Here is a 12000-nt window from a genome sequence, read left to right as displayed (position 1 = left end):
AATGCTCTCTCACTGACTACACAAGTCTAGTGTTTTTACAAGATTCCCACTTCATGCCAAAGTGGAAAACTGACAAAGAGATGATACACTTCCCTTTGCTCTGTGCAAAAGATTAACATCATTTTGCTACAACACACTTGGAACATTATTCTATTAAACTGCTGGTAGGAACACAACTAGCTTCTCTTCAAAAATAGAGTTTAGTCAGAAGTAATATAATGGAAACTAAATTCCTTTATACTTCTCAAAATCAGGTGATTAATAGAAAAGACATCTGATGAAAATGGGTAAAGAAAATGGCATCATTCCCAGTACGCATAAATGTGTTTTTTTTCCCCCTAGGCCACCAGGTGTAGTCATCACGTTATTAATTCTTATAAAATCCCAGAGTGGGAAGAGGCAAATATAGAAGGATGATATTTCTTTCTCTCTCTCAATTCATTCCAGAAATTCAAAAACTGAGACTTGGTAAAGGACAGTGATTGAGCCAAGGTGTTACTTTAGGAGTGTCGTTGATTACCATGGATGTGTTCAGCATCTAACAGTTTTTCTAATCAGGCCTGGAAGAAAAGAGACATCACTAAGGCCTTGAGTCCTGATGAAATGTACATCTTCTTGCAAGCCTCCTTTAGATTCCATCAGAGCATTTTCTGAGGGTGGGCAAGGCTGTACATTCTCCATTCGCTTCTGTTTGTCCAGTAGATTGAGGTAAACAGCACTCAGCAACACAGTAAAGAAGGCAAATTAAGTTTATTTTCATCCTCTTGGTGCCCAGGGCCCTCTGTGGTCTGCTGCTTTTCACCAGCAAGGGAGGAGAGAAGGTGATCTTGGCTCTTTCATATCAGGTTCTTTCATAACCTAAGCATGTTAACCCTGTAAATTCAACTCTGAAGATTAAATAAGATTTTACCCCCTTTTAAATAGAATGTTACGTAAAGAGGAGCAGCGACAGCCCTTCCCAAACCTCCCAGAATCACAGTATGCCTATTTCTAAAAGCATTGTTAAGAGAATAATATCATTTAATGGCATGTGGACTCTAAGGAAAGCAGTAATTCCTGTTCTTTTTTGTTTTGTTTTTAACTCTCTACAAGTTTGTGCTGTTGGAGAAGACTCTTGAGAGTCCCTTGGACTGCAAGGAGATCCAACCAGTCCACTCTGAAGGAGATCAGCCCTGGGATTTCTCTGGAAGGAATGATGCTAAAGCTGAAACTCCAGTACTTTGGCCGCCTCATGCGAAGAGTTGACTCATTGGAAAAGACTCTGATGCTGGGAGGGATTGGGGGTAGGAGGAAAAGGGGATGACAGAGGATGAGATGGCTGGATGGCATCACCGACTCGATGGACATGAGTCTGAGTGAACTCTGGGAGTTGGTGATGGACAGGGAGGCCTGGCGTGCTATGGTTCATGGGGTCACAAAGAGTTGGACATGACTGACAACTGAACTGAACAAGTTTTCTCTGTCCCTAGAGAAAAAAATAGCCAGGGATTAGCCATGGGGTTGCAAAAGAGTTGGATACAATTTAGCGACTAAACAACAAAGCCTAGTCTAGCTCTGTTGGAAAAAGAGATTGGATGGGGGGAAATAGCCTGGCTACCACCCCACCAGCAGTCACTCTCACTGTTGGAGCTCTTTCTGCAATCCTTCTCACAGCACTGGTCTCAGTTATACCATGCTTCTCTCTTCTTCAGACTCTAGGGATGGAGGAGTCAAAGTCACCCCAACTTGGGACTTCCCTGGAGGTCCAGTGGTTAAGACACTGCACTTCCATGGTAGGGAGCAGCCAGAAAAAAACAACAAAAATAAACTCTCACCACCCCTGGCCCCAGTACTTCCCCCTGGCCCCAGTACTTTCCCCTCTGGGTCAGGTTTCAACCATCTCTCATTGCATCCATTGTATCAGCTGTTTAACCAGTTGGTCATAGCCTCTTAGCCTTGATTCCAGTGTTGAAAACAAACCTAAAGACTATTGGTCTGCAAACCCACCCTGCTCACTGCCTTTTTTGTTGTTGTTGTTTGTTTGGCATAAAATTAAGTTGGTCAAATAGAGAAAATAATACAGTAATCTACCGTATTTCTATCACTCATACTCAATCAAGTTTTTTCCACATTTACTTGATCTATTCCCCTCTTTTTTGTTATTTATTTGTTCTTTTTATTTGCTGAAGTTCTTTAAAGCAACTCTGGATATCGTATTATTTTACTTCTGAATCTCTCAAAATATGGACTTAAAGTACAGTAACCACAATATCATTATCACACCAACCAAAATTACCAACAGTACTTTGGTATCATGAATACCCAGTCCATAATTAAGTTTCCCTTATTGTCTCTAAAGTGTCTATTTATAGTTGGTTTATTTGAATCAGGACCCAAACAAGGTCCCCATATTACATTTGGTTATCATTTAAGTCTTTAAAATTATTTTCCCATCCCTGAGCAGTTTTTTAAAAACTAACTTTAGGGCTTCCCTGTTGGTCCAGTAGTTAAGATTCTGTACCTCAACTGCAGAAGGCATGGGTTTGATCCCTGGTCAGGGAAGTTCCACATGCTGTGCCATACGGCCAAAAAAATTAAACTTTTAAAAAGCTATCTAAATGGCACACTTTGACTTATCTGATTACAATGCTTGGAGTTTCTTTGTTGTTATGACTGTTTTGGTTTGTTGTTTTTTCATTAATATGAGACCTGATGGTGTGTGTGTGGTGGGGTTGGGTGAGACATTAAGATATTGGCATCTGAGGAAAGAAATGGCACTTGATTCATCTGCAAGCCAAAAACAACAACAATAATAATAGCTAGCATGTGTTCAAGGCTAACTATATGCCAGCCATTGCTCTAAGCGCTTCACATGTAATTATCTCATTTTTAAAAGATAACTGCATTGGAGGATTTCAGGGTGCAGGTGAAACAGGAAGAAATTCCTGTCTTCTTTGGTTGAAGGAAGGTTATCTAAATGGGTCACTGAGCTTATGAGTGTTGCAGGTGAGGGACCATAGGTGGATGTAAAGTTCTCTGAGGACTAGCTGAATTTTCTTCTTTATTCCCAACTATAAAGTGACATCTTAGTGGCTCAGTGGTAAAGAATTCACCTGCAATGCAGGAGACTTGGGTTTGACCCCTGGGTTGGAAAGATCCCCTGGAGAAGAAAATGGCAACCCATTGCAGTATTCTTGTCTGGGAAATCCCATAGACAGAGGAGCCTGGCGGGCTCCAGTCCACGGGGTTGCAAAAGAGTCAGACATGACTTAGCGACTAAACAACATCAAAAGGAAATGTTTTCACTGCTACATAGTATTTTCAGGAAGTCTCAAAAAGGGAATACAGTACTTTAGTCCTTTGTCCTGGACAGGGCTCTCTCCCCCATCCCCACCCTGTGTAAGTCATGTGTGCATGGCCCCAGACGCCACACCTCTGGCGGTAACTCAGTGATTCATCCCCAGTGGTGGTGCCAGAAGGCTAGCTGGAATTGCTTATCCTGGGGAGACTTTCTCAATGCTCCTGTGAGTAAGTTGGATTAGTATTTATCAACTATAATAATTTTGGTTTCTTATCCCTGAAATTGAGACCACAGGCCATATGGCAAAACTCAGCCATGTGGTATCAAACACTGGTTTCTACACTTCAGGTGCTTCGGAGTCTGACCCTTTGAAGACTGAGGATCAGTGCAGCTGAAGTTGCTGATGAAGACTCCAACAGAAGCCCTGTGGGAGATGGACCTAAGCATGGCGATAGCTCTGGGCTTGAGCTGAGTCAGAGTCAGGGGTTCACAGGGGACCTGGCTTTGGAGACCCTGAAGGTGAGGTCAGGAGCAGGCTTAGCTTGCTGCTAGAGAAAGCTGGGGCTGAACACTAGCATCTAGTTCCATGAAACCAAAGTAGAGTGGAGGTGGTCCAAGATCAGGCTTACATCAGAATCCCAGGTTTATAATTCCAGAGCTAAGCTGCCAGAAGCTGTTAAGATGAGACATAATGCCAGGGTGGCACCAGTCAGCCTAGAAGAGTTCCTCTGAGTTTGATTATCCTCCATCTGGTCTTTGTGGAAGGCTAGAGGACTTGGCATCTGCCTCGATGGCATTGCTCTCTGAACCTGATGTTCTCCCCCTGTACCGTTCTAGGTTGCCTCAGTTGTGTCTGACTCTTTGAGACTCTTTGGACTGTAGCCCACCAGGCTCTTCTGTCCATGCAGTTCTCCAGGCACACATACTGGAGTGGGTTGCCATGCTTTCCTCCAGGAGATCTTCCCGACCCAGGGATTGAACCTGCATCTCTTATGTCTCCCGTACTGGCAGGCAGTTCTTTACCACTAGTGCCATCTGGGAAGCCCATTTCCCCCACAGGGATACCCTTCTGGGCAGGCAGTCTTGGACCTTTCCCAACCCACCTCCTCTTGTTATAAGTGTCCACACAGAGTTGAGCACGGCTGTGTGGCAGGCAGGTAATATAAGAATTGCTGGACAGTCCCTGGTCATCTTTATTAACTGAAAAATAAAATGAAATCATTGTTCAGGCAAAATAATTTGGTATAAATTTCTACCACTAATTGCAGCTTTAGTTACTCTATCCATTTGAACCTTTGAGAAAATACATGTTTAAGATCCATAAATGTCATTATCTTATTTTCTACCTTAGGGAAACAAACTATATAGAGCCCCACAACCAAAATAAATAGGAATTTAAATCAAATGGGCTTGCACACCTAATGACCCCCTTCAGTGGTAGAAATGTTTAATGATAGTTTAGTTTATGGAAACCCCAGCGACCAGGTTCCACACAGTCTCAGCTGGAAAACCCAAGTCTTTTTCTTTTGGAAATTCTCAATGATATGTTTTCAAAGCAGCTGATAAAACAGTTAATTATAGTGAGGTGTTTGGCTCCTCTGTAACATACACTTTCTTCTAGTCTATGATTGGAGCTTCTTGTCATGTACCCTGAGCAGGGCTAGCTAATGCTACCATATTTTTTCTCCTTGAAGAGAAGACTCTTTCAATTACCGCATAGGTAGGGCTTCAGATACAAGGGCAAAGTCTAGCATAAAAGCATTCAATTGATTTCCCCCCAAAGTCTGGAGAACTAGGGGCCATACTACCCTCATTTCTCCAAAGACAGGAGTTGCTTTCTGCGGTGGAATTCTCCTGGATTGATGCCAGAGAACTTTTGACTGGTCGAGAAAAGAAATCTCCCTTTTGGATATGTGGATTGTAAAGAAACAGCAGTAGAACTGAGAACTCTAACATCACCCCTGATTTGAAATGAGTAGAACCAATTCTTACTGCTCTTGGTGGAAACTGGTTGTCCATCTAACTCAGAAGGGTGATGACTTGATTCAGTTCAGTACAGGCTCATATACCCAACTGCGTACTCAGCATCTTCATTTGGAGGCTGAATGGACATTGCAAACACATCCCAAACTGAACTTTCAATCTCTGGGTCACCCCACCTCCCCTCCTCTCTCCACAAACTTGCTTCCACTGCACCTTTCCCCAATTCAGTTTTTAGCAACTCCCCCTTCCCATGCCTCAAACCAGAAACCCCCCCCCCTTTTTTTTTCTGAAAACATCTTTGATGCCTTTCATTTCCTACAACTGTTCTGTTGGGAAATCCTCTTGAACTCTCTCTTCAAAATATATTCAGATTCCACTTCTTCTCTTCACCTTTACTACTATCATCTTGATCCAAGCCAGTACTATATCTTATCTGAATTACAAAAAAAAAAAAATCCTTCCATTCTTATATTTTTAAAAAGGAATGTAATCGACTTACCATGTTGTGTTAGTTTCCGCTGCACAGTGAGGTGAATCAGCTATATGTGCACATATGTACGCTCCCTCTTGGACCTCCCTCCCGCCCCCTTCCGTCCTACCCCTCTCGGTCATCACAGAGCACCAAGCCGAGCTCGCTGTGCTATACAGCAGATTCCCATCAGCTATCTATTCCATACATGGTATTTACGTCAATCATAATCTCCCCACACATCCCACCCTCTCCTTCCTGCCCTGTGTCCACAGATCCTTCCGCTCTTGCCCCTCTACTTTCTTTTCTTAACAGCCGTCAGTGATACTTTCAAAGCAGAGTGTGCCACTGCTAGTCACAATCCTGCAACGTCTCCGTATTTCACACAGAGTGAAAACCAAAGCCCTTACAACGGCTCACCAGACCTCCCAGGATCTCGCCTGTTCCCCAGCCCGCCTCCTCACGCCGCTATCTCCCCAGACCTCCTCTGCTGGTTCTTCAGCCTCTGCTCACTCCACTCCTCCCAAGCTGGCCTTGGACCAGCTGGCACCGCTTGGCACAAACCATCTGGACCTTGATTCGACTTCAGGGGCTCTCACATTTTAGGGAACATTGGAATCCTCTGGAGGAGGATTGCTGGGCCCTCCAGAGTTTCTGATGGGACCTGAAAATTTGCCTTCCTAATAAGTTCCCAGATGTTAATGCTGCTGTTCTGAGTGCAGACCACACTTTGAGGACCACTGTTCCAGCTATTCCTTCTGCCAGAAGCTCTTTCCCTGTGTATCTCCTTGATTTACTCACTCATCTATTATAAGCCTTCACTCCAGTGTTACCTTCTCAGTGAAACCTACTCTGATCACTCTATTTTAAAAATATTTATCTTTTGGCTTTGTTAGGTCTTCGTTGCTGTGCTTATGTTCTATAGTTGTGTCAGGGACATAGGTGCTCCACTGCACGCGGGATCTTCCCTGACCAGGGATCGAACCTGTGTCCCCTGCAATGGAAGGCAGATTCTTAGCCACTGGACCACCCAGGTGGTCCTTGACCACTCTATTTTATATCACCACTCACTACCTCACCCCGGTCACTCGTGACCTTACCCTGCTCGACTCTTGTTCTGCCGCACTCATCGCCTTCTAACATTCTGTGTAATTTATTAATACAAGCTCCTCAGGTAGTCACCTTTTAATTTGTCCATGGCTGTATCCCCAGTGCTTAGAACAGTGCCTGGCACATGATAGGGGCTCACTGGATATTTGCTGCACAACTGAATACCTAATATTCCTGTCAGTTACAGGGGTAAGAATTCTAATGTCTTCACAAGTTTCAAAAGAGACTTTTTTGGGGGGCATCTGTTTCTATTTTCATGCCTCTTCCTTTATACAAAATGTCTTCTTTCTCTCAATCTCTTCACCTTAAATCTACTCTTCTTAGATCTATTTTCTACTTTCTAGTACAGTGGCAACTCAGCTGTTTCTAACTATTCTCATTAGTTTCCTGAGTGTTATTTTGGTGAATCCTGATTATAAAGGCTCAGAAAACAGAGACCAGGTTCTGAATAAATGGCCAAGTTATAGGATCTGATAAATGTGTTGTTGGGTGATTGAACATTATTACAAAAAATGTTTAATAAAACGATAGCTGTTATATTCACATGCAAATAAAAGTCAACAATTTACAAAATTCTTTCACATTAAATTCTTTTAATTGTTACAAGAATTCTTTAGGTTACATATAAAAGTATAATTATGTTCATTTGACATCTGGGGAAAGTGAATTTAGCTTAATTTAGGTTAAAATTCAGATAACAGAAGCCACCTCATCAGGATTAAATGAAGTCACGGAAGTTTCAAAATATGTTTCCTTTCTCTAAGAGATCTTAGGAAAGCTAATTATATATGCTAATTTTACTGAGTTCCTACAGTGTGCCAAAAGCTTAATAAATCTTCAGCTCTATGTCTCTAAATCTTTAACTACATTCCTGTAATCTGTTGTTTATTATTATTTTCTGATTCAGAACAAACTCCAAAAGATTAAATATCTTGCACACAGTCACACAGCTAGCAAGTAATGGAGTCACGATTTGAATTCAGCTCCAAAATCATGATTTTTCTATTTCTGTAGGACACAGATTTTTTTGACTCAGCGCCCATGGCTCTTCTGTGCATGACAGCTAGTAACTGTTATGCTGCCCTGTGTTAATTATTAATTAAATTGTAAGTTTTAAAAATACATTTTATATCAATTTTAAATAAATATTAATGCTAGTCCTCTTGGTTTAGCTACAGGGCATGAATCTTTTTTTAGTTTTTATTTCATTAAAAAAAAAAAGGTTTTGTTTTTGGCCACATTGCGTGACATGTGGGATCTTAGTTCCCTGAACAGGAATCGAACCTCTGCCCCCTGCATTGGTAATGCGGAGTCTTAACCACTGGGCCACCAGAGAAGTCCCCAGGGCATGAATCTTAATGGCTGCTGTCTGATGTGTGCTTTCCTTTGGGTTTTACACACCTAGAAAATTAAAGCTAAAACAGGCCTAGAAGTCATGTGTTTTATACTTTTGTTTCACAGATAGGAAAACTAAAGTCCAAAGAGGATAAATGAGTTGCTTAAAATGAAACCTAGGGGCAGAAATAAATCCAAGATGTGTTTTGCTCTGCGTGCAGACCTGTCTTCTACAAAATGCTTTTCTGAAGGCTTTTGCGACAAACTGGATGGACACTGTTCCTCTTTGTGTGGAAAGCCGGTGGGCACGCTCGGGGTGTCAGGTGGCAGCTGGAACACCCTTCACAGCCTTGCCCTTTCCTCCTAACGGCTGCCTGCTGTCACAGGCAGGGCATGACGGTGAGCAGACCCAGACCTGTATCACGTGGCAAAATTCACGTGTAGAGAAATGATGGCTAGAAGCAGCCAAGGGGGGAACTTGTGCAGCACCTAAAGATCCCAGCTCAGAGACCCAGGAGGCGGCAGGGTCCAGCTTAACAACGGCTGAGAGCTGACCATGCCCGCCTGCGGTCAGAGGCCGAAGTACTGCTCTTGGTGAGTGCAGGCTGTGAGATCACAGGCACAAGTCTTCAAAAGTCTCCAAAAGATGTTTTCACATAAAAGGGAGATCCCAAGACCTTTTCAAACATCCCCAGAAGGCTTGATGCAGCCTTTTGCTGGGAATGAACAGGAACACCGAATCCACAGCCACAGGGCTGAGAATACTTCTGTTAAGCAAGTCACTATGCTGACTATGCTTGGGGCTCATATTTGTAGAGACATTGAAATGAAGGCGGTGGAGGTGCCTCTTCCAGAGCAAGTCCTGGTGCTGGAAACAAAGCAAATGCCTAATGGGCCTAAAGTCCAAGATGGGAGTTTGCCCTTCTGCCTGCTCCTTAGAAGAAAAAAAAAAAATCCTGGAAAGGTTTCCAGCAAATTCTTTGACCTGTTCTCCAGTTGGTTCAAACTTTAACCACAATCTCGGGGTAGTTTTAAAAGCCACTTTCGTCTCCACTGCTGTATAACATTGACCATCTCAATAAAATAAGCTCTAAAAGCTGCTTCCCTAAACTATAACATATCAATATTTCAACCTGAGGCCTTGAGGCTTGTCAGACATCCCCCCTGCACTGAATAGAAGCTCAACAAACATGTGATAAATCATTTCTTGAAAAATGACTTCCTCATTTGAGCTGGGAGCTCTTTTTCAATCCCTTGAAAGTTTGCCTCTTGTGCTCACCTATGCAGGATTCTGCTCAGTGCTGAGCTTGCAGTAGGTATTTAGCCTGCACTTGTTGGCTAAGTGAGTGGATTATAGGAGCAGAGGAAGCAGAAATAATCTGCAGCCTTGTCCTTAAGGGGTCTCTCAGTATTCCCTTTGCTGTGTCCTCTGCCCAGCCCCTCACGACCTCGCACTGTCACACACACACACTCACGCACACTCACTTGCCATCTACCCTAGCCCTGGCACCACGGGGCACTTTTTCTTTATGGATTCACCCGAGGCTAGAGCCCTGCCAAACCGTTTCTTTCCAGGAACCATATGACTCTGTTCTGTTTCTGTAATGCAGCCAGAGGAGTGTGCCAACGAGCTCTGTGCAAGGTTGGGGCATATTCGTTCAAGCCACTCTACTAGAAAAATCCACCATCGGGCTGTTTGCCCATTAATTAAATTGCCTTGTGTGGACGGAAGGGTGGGGAAAGGATCTGGGCAAGGAAAGGAGCTGTCTATTCCAGGTTGAAGTGAATTTATTATAAACTTTGACAAGGGATGGCAGGTTTTTTTCTTCTTTGAGATTAAAACCATTTTAGGAGTAGATACTGGCTAAGAAATGTGATTATGTGATATTCTTCTTCTATTGTATTATTCTTGCTGCTGTTTATTGTTTTGATGTCTTCCATAAAAGATGATCTTCCTTCAAAATAAAGTCAGACTCTTATTTCAGAATGATTGCAGGAAAGAGCCCTGGCCAAAGAACCAGCGGACTTGCTGCTTCAGAACCACTGAAGGTTCAGACCATTGACTTTACCTTCCCAAGGCAAGGTGTCTGCCCTGCCTGCCTCAGGAGGTTCTTTGGAAGAGTCTTCTTGAACGCTCCTTGAAAAATTGTATAATGTATCAATATTATTCTTCAGTATACTAAGGCTGCGGCCCTTTGCTTCTTTTTAAGAAACTGCTGGGATTGGTAATGACCATTATTTTGTAAGAGGGACCAGAAACCAGGTCAACCACCTGGGAATCCTGTGTAGAGAAGGCGGGAGGGAAGAAGGTGATGGGAAGAGAAGGAGGCATTAGACTGCCCCCAAGTGGCAACTTGGGCATGAAGCCTGGATGGTGGTAGGAGAAGATGACCCCGCTAGCTGGACCTGGAGTGAAAAAAGGAAACCAGCTAAGAAGTCATGCTCATCCCTCATAAGAGCATTTAAATAGCACGAAGAAAAACGAAAAGCTATCATATCTCATGCAAATTGTCTCCAGCTCACTGGCCGCCCTTTTAAGGCCTGCTACTTTATATACAGTTCGCTGCTCTGGTGAACACAATGAGGTGTTTAGATTCCATTAAGAAACCTCAGAAAAACTAAATCTTGGGCCTTTAGAGTTAGCAGGAAAGCTCTTTAAAAGCTTCTCACAAGCTGTCATTTCGCATTCAGAAAACCATTAGGACTTCCTCCTTTGGAAATACATGTGATTCTTGAGCTTCTGATTTTAAACATGAATATTTTCTTACAGTGACCTTTACCCTCCAGAACAGATTTCCCATACCTCAGTAGACAATGCAATCAGCTTCTGAAATGTGGCTTGGATTTATAACAGTAAAGTGACGTATCTGATGGGAGGAAAATTGGAGTCAGAAGGAGGTGGGGGAGTGGAAAAGTGGGATGAATAGGCATCCTGAATACTTAGAAATGCAGTGAGATTCACTGGGACTTTGGGCCTGGACCCTGAGAAGGTCCTTGCCAGTTGGGTGGTGGAGATATCAAGGGACCAGACTGGATCACAGTAGGAATCATCTCCTCTTCCCTCCTAACACTTTCAAAAAATGGAGACAGGCAGACACCCCAAGAAGCATCCTGAAGGAGCAGGCAAAGGCAGCTAACTCTGGGGCAAACTGCTGAACTTGACTCCCAGCTCTGTCTCTAGCTGCATGTGCTTGGACAGTCAGATAGGGGTGTTTTAAGTAGCCTTGAGAGCAAAATTTCAGATAATCCATATCGAATTCCACAAGTTAGCAAGACGAATACCTGCTTCTCTACCCAACAAACCCAATTTTACTAAATTTACAAGTTGAATGGGTCTTCCCAGTTCTCCTTGCAAAAGTAAGAATCTACAAATAGAGGTAAAGAGTGTAGGGTTCAAATGCCAGCCTCACCACCTACTTGCTGCTGCCGCTGCTGCTGCTAAGTCGCTTCAGTCGTGTCTGACTCTGTGCGACCCCATAGATGGCAGCCCTCCAGGCTCCACTGTCCCTGGGATTCTCCAGGCAAGAACACTGGAGTGGGTTGCCATTTCCTTCTCCAATGCGTGAAAGTGAAAAGTGAAAGCAAAGTCACTCAGTCGTGTCAGACTCTTTGCGACCCCATGGACCACAGCCTACCAGGCTCCTCCATCCATGGGATTCTCCAGGCAAGAGTACTAGAGTGGGTTGCCATTGCCTTCTCCACCTACTTGCTAGGTGGCCTCTTTTTGTCTCTTTAAGCCTCAGTTTCTTCATCTGAAAATGGGGAATAATAATAATTACTATCTCAGAAGTTAGTTGTGAGGATTAAATACTATGATTCATGA

The 12000-nt window shown here is 43.4% G+C and overlaps 1 long non-coding RNA gene across 1 annotated transcript; it reads right to left on the bottom strand.

The window, feature by feature from the left end:
* Nucleotides 1–735: 735 nt before the first annotated feature.
* Nucleotides 736–6221, bottom strand: LOC138416647 (uncharacterized). Its single transcript, XR_011247791.1, has 4 exons — nucleotides 5763–6221; nucleotides 5273–5381; nucleotides 4384–4480; nucleotides 736–1694 (listed from the first exon to the last, which is right to left on the bottom strand). It is a non-coding gene; the product is annotated as an uncharacterized lncRNA (long non-coding RNA).
* Between the last annotated feature and the right edge of the window lie 5779 nt (nucleotides 6222–12000).

Source organism: Ovis canadensis, chromosome 12 (genome assembly GCF_042477335.2).
Source record: "Ovis canadensis isolate MfBH-ARS-UI-01 breed Bighorn chromosome 12, ARS-UI_OviCan_v2, whole genome shotgun sequence".
Classification (NCBI taxonomy): Eukaryota; Metazoa; Chordata; class Mammalia; order Artiodactyla; family Bovidae; genus Ovis; species Ovis canadensis.
Note: the sequence above shows the minus strand (reverse complement) of the source record. Positions and strands in the feature narration are given on the sequence as shown.